Source organism: Cervus elaphus, chromosome 2 (assembly GCF_910594005.1).
Source record: "Cervus elaphus chromosome 2, mCerEla1.1, whole genome shotgun sequence".
In the NCBI taxonomy this organism is placed as follows: Eukaryota; Metazoa; Chordata; class Mammalia; order Artiodactyla; family Cervidae; genus Cervus; species Cervus elaphus.
The window spans coordinates 18,854,250-18,859,418 of record NC_057816.1 but is presented as its reverse complement, the minus strand read 5'-3'; the positions used below and the strand labels follow the sequence as shown (position 1 = coordinate 18,859,418).

At 43.6% G+C, this 5,169-nt stretch overlaps 1 long non-coding RNA gene across 1 annotated transcript; it reads left to right on the top strand.

Annotated features, from left to right (window-relative positions):
- The first annotated feature begins 1,486 nt into the window (after positions 1–1,486).
- On the top strand, positions 1,487–4,637 carry LOC122704885. Its single transcript, XR_006343972.1, has 3 exons — positions 1,487–1,610; positions 2,721–2,827; positions 4,029–4,637. It is a non-coding gene; the product is annotated as an uncharacterized LOC122704885 (long non-coding RNA).
- The last annotated feature ends 532 nt before the right edge of the window (positions 4,638–5,169 follow it).

The following is a 5,169-nucleotide window of genomic DNA, read 5'->3' as shown; positions in this document are numbered from 1 at the left end:
AGTAAAAAAATCTCCAGGTCCATCTGTGTTGTCGCAAATGGCATTGTTTCATTGTTTTTTTTACGGTTAAGTAGTATCCTATTGTATATATGTACCGTACCTCATTTATCCATTCTCTGTTGATGGTCATTTAGGTTACCTCTATGTCTCGGCTATTGTGAATAGTGCTGCAATAAACATGGAGGTTAAGGGTTCTTAAAGCTGATAGTTTTTATGAGGACGTGCTAAGTCACTTCATTCATGTCCAGCTCTCTGTGATCTTATGGACTGTAGCTCGCCAGGTTCTTCTGTCCATGGGATTCCTGGGCAAGAATACTGGAGTAGGTTGTCACACCCTCCTCCAGGGGATTTTCCCAATGCAGGGACTGAACCTGTGTCTCTTATGTCTCCTGCATTGGCAGAATGGTGGAGCTCTGATGAACTCTTAAGATTAGGCTTGAGGTTCTGTTGTTTCTATTTCTTCTGGAGAAGTCAGCTCCAGGTCAGTGTTGGCCTTTCACAAACATTCTATCATCTCCCTGGTCACCCTGGCCATTGATCTGGCTGAAAATTCAGTTACTCTGTCTCATTTAATATCAGAAAGGAAGTTGAACCTAGGTGAGAAGAGACGCTGCCTGACAAACGTTGAAGGAAAGAGATTTGAATTCCCAACTGTGTTTTCTGATGTAATGGGATTCTTTCCAACTGATTGGCTGCACTCACCGTAAATCTAGGAACAATATGTTCTTAAGCCTATTTGGAATGGCCTCCAGGGACAGACATTGTCAGCACAATAGATGGCGATGGCATGTGGCTCTGAAGGGAGTGATACACAGGGAGGTGGGGACACAACCAAGTTCACCGACTCTTCTCATGCCCTGGCTTCCATGAGCTGGGGAGCCTGCGGGAGAAGAAGTGGGAGGCAGGTTACATGTTCCAGGCAAGACCTTGGTCTGGGCCCTGCCCTGAAGCCTCTCCCTTCACACCTCTCCTCAGAGCCTAGAACCAGGAAAATCATGGAATCACCTTGTCTGACCCAAGCAACTGCTCCCCCAGATCAGGAACCAGGACTGCTCAAAGTGGCTGTGGGAATCGTGTGCACACAAGTGTTCACAAGCTCGTGGCCTGCTCGTGTCATCACAGGAGGAAGGAGAAGGGGTGGGCACCCCAGGTATTCGCAGGCTGAGCAGCACGGGCCGGTCTGTGGCTGGGCTCCATTCCACTCCTCTCTGCTGCCTCAACTGCCGGGCATGTTTCTTATTAGCCTGTGGATGTATCTTGCGCTGATGGGTGGGAAAAGGCTGGTGAAACAGCAACCGTTTAAGTGAAAGCAATGACTCTCTGGTGCCCTGTTCACATTTCCCACAGCCTTCGCTCATGCCTTGGGGCCCTTCGGGGTTTAGAATTACAGCTCTCAGTAAATATTCCTAGACTCACATGAGCTGTGGTGAGACAACAGCAAGGCTGCCAGGGCAATCCTAGACAAAGCCATGTGTCCAGACACTGGTCAGAACAGGGGAGGGACAACCACGGGAGCCCCTAACATTTAGGGAGCAGTGAGCATGTGACAGGCGCTGGTCTAAGCGCTCTCTGTCCATTTGCTGATTTCATCTTCAGGACACTCCTAGGAGGTAAGTACTGTCTTCACTCATTTTTGGTTAACCTGGAAGCTGAGGCCCAGAGAGGTTGAGAGACTCGCCAAGGCCACACAGAGGAAGAGCTAGGGCTCAGGAATCAGTGGAAGAGCTCGGACTCAGGTCTGTACGATCAGGTCTCAGCCCCTCTAAACTCTACCTATATTCTGGAAGTCAAGCATGGAGAAAGGTCAGAGTTAAGAGTTAATTCACACTAAGCCCAACATCGAGGCTTCCCTGGTGGCTCAGTGGTAAAGAATCGGTTTGCCCGGAGACGTGGGTTCAATCCTGGGATCAAGAAGATCCCCTGGAGAGGAAATGGCAACCCACTCCAGTCTTCTTACCTGGGAAATTCCATGGACAGAGGAGCTTGGTGGGCTATAGTCCATGGGGTCACAAAGAGTTGGACACAGTTCAGTGATTAGACAACAAGCCTAACATCACTAGTAAAAGAAATGAAACAGTCTTCAAATTCAAGTAAGGGTTCTCCCCTTTACAAATGGGGGTATTTGACCATAAGAATTATGCTCTGTTTCTATCTCAATATAGTTGCCAGCTATAGGCTTTTGGCTGGTCATCATATTTCAAAGGATTTTCATGGGAAGACCTGCAGGAAAACTGTGGAGGGAGAAAGCTACTGTGTTCTGCATGTGATCACATTCATGACCCAGTGCAATCAGGCTTCAACAATAAGTACCTTTCCAAGCTGTTGTGACAAGTTGTCCTGAGCCATCCAACAGCCATCTTTTCTTCCCTGTTGACCTGTTATGAGTGAGAGATAGATGGTCTGGGTCTATAGAGAAGTGTTTTATTTTGCCCTGCATGCAAGCATGCTAAGTCACTTCAGTCATGTCTGACTCTGTGTGACCCTGTAGACTGTAGCCTGCTAGGCTCCTCTGCCCATGGGGATTCTCCAGGCAAGAGTACTGGAGTGGGTTGCCCTGCCCTCCTCCAGGGATCTTCCCGACCCGGGGATCAAACCTGTATCTCTTATGTCTCCTGCTTTGATTTATTTTGTCCTACTCAAAGCTAAATAGCCCAAATCAGACAGCTTTGCACTTGCTAGTCCTGCGTTCTCACCAGCTAAACTGTCGCTCTGGCTTTCAGAGCAGAAGAGGAAAAGAGAAATTTTGTGATGGTAGCCAGTGAAGTCTCTGGGGCATGGACCACATGCAAGATGCTTATGGAAAGTATTTGGAGAAAAGACAGCAGTGGTAAGACCACAGGGGGAGTGCAACCACTGGGCAGAAATACTCTCTGAAGACTGTTTTATATTTCACTATTTTCACCTCAATTCTCTTTGATCACTTTTTAAATAAAAGAAAACATCTTTGAGAAAATTTTCTCTTATGGGTGATAATATTCATTGAACTCTTAATGATGTAAAAATATCCTGGGGTAATACTGTTTTGACCTGATTTTAAATCTTATGTTAAAAACCAATGTTGGAGTGTCCTAACCATTGACTTTGGGGATCTAATCAATGTAGATCAATCTGATGACTAAGTCACTTGCTCTAAATTCTTGTCATTTTTAATAACAAGGGCCCTTTAATTATTAGGAAGATGTGTGTCATGCCATTTAAAGCAATAGCCACACTTCCTCTTAAATTAGAAGATAACAGGCCCTGTATATACTGCTAGAAGGAAAATAAAATGCATGAACTTTCCAGAAGACAGTATTTGCAGAAATTTTGACCAGATACAACCAAAAAGCAATGGGGGAAGAAAAACCTTGGAGTCAGTCTAAATGTCCATTAATATGTTATGTATGATACATAAATATAATGAAATAATACACAACTATGAAAGGTAGAGAATATTTAAATAACATGGAAATATGCCCTGCTATACTAAGCGACATAGTAATTACAAAACAAAATGTATGTATCAGTTTTACTTTTAAAGAGACAAAAAACAAAAAAGTATGTATGAATGTGTGATATATATTGTGATATTTGCAGAGAGAGACAAACTAAAAAAATATGTATGCCATCATAATACTAAAACAGCTATTTTATTTCTTGCTGGTAGGCCTTTGTGTGAATTTTGGTTTTGTCTCTTTGGTTGTTTGTATTTTATAAGTTTTTGACAATAAACTATAAAATAAATACTGACAGGGTGAGATTTAGAATTTTATTTTGATGTCTCCACTGTACACCTTGGTGTTGATGTAAAGCTGGTTATATTACCATCATAATTAGTTCTATACATTTTGCCCCTCAGTCATCTTCACTTAACAATTCTTATCCCAACCAGCCAGGCCTTTTAAAGATGGTTGTCATTTGATCATTTAAGTTACTCCTTCTGCTGCTGTTTATAATTAGGCTTCCTAAAACTAATACTTGTCATTGACATTTATGATTCTGATATTTTTTCAAAGTTCATTAAATTATTAATTATTCTGACTTTGCAGTGTGGTTTCCCATGTCCTGAGCCATGAGATTCCACTTCATCTGCATGATCTTCAAGCTGTATCTCCTCAAAGCAACATAGTGATTCAACTCAACGGTTGTATCTTGGGTACCAACTAGGTGAGAAACATACCCATCAAGAGAGTGGGAATCACACCAGTGGACAAGACATAGCAGCTTAAAGTCTAGGGACCAAGAAAAACAGGCATAAACAACCCCAGTACAGTGATTTCAAGACAATGCAGAAGCCCCTATTCCAGCTCCTGGATCCATCTTGCGTCTCTGCCAACTTCTTACAAACTGCTTCTTTCCTTTACTGCTTTTAAAATATCTCAAGTTGGAAATATCACAAAATGGGAAACCCTGGTATTATCCATCTTTAATAGACATAAATGCTCAGAAATCAGAGACATTGTTATATTTTAATGGTGATTTCCTATATCCAACCTGCTCATTAGGGAGCCAAATTCACTGGCTTACCACCAAGTGCAGACCCTCATGAATCCTAGGCACATAAACATCATTTTCATTGGAAGGACTGATGCTGAAGCTGAAGCTCCAATACTTGGCTACCTGATGTGACAAGCTGACTTATTGGGAAAGACCCTGATGCTGGGAAAGACTGAAGGCAAGAGGAAAAGGGGATGACAGAGGATGAGATGGTTGGATGGCATCACCAACTCAATAGACATGAGTCTGAGCAAACTCCGGGAGAGAGTGATGGACAGGGAAGCCTGGTGTGCCGCAGTCCATGGGGTCACAAAGAGTTGGACGTGACTGAGCGACTGAACAACAACAAAACATCATTTTGCAGGTGAGGAAATGGGAACCCAGAGAAGAGATGCATCATGTATTCTTTACCCAGAAGCTCATTTTCAGGTTCACGAGTCACGGGATGATTGCTTAAGAAGTGGGGTCAGATCCTGCAGGTGTTTCTCTAACTGCGGGGTTCTCTCCATTACAACTAGAGTTTAGGATTTGAGACTGGACGTGGAATGAGCCCCTGGGGCAGAATTCACTCCAGCTGTTACTACACCATTGAGTAGTCTGAAGACTGGGCTCACTCTTTGTCACCAATGTCTCTTTCCATCTCATCCGCGTGCAGGGGTGATCTGTATCTCGTTGCCTTAGAGACTGTCAGAG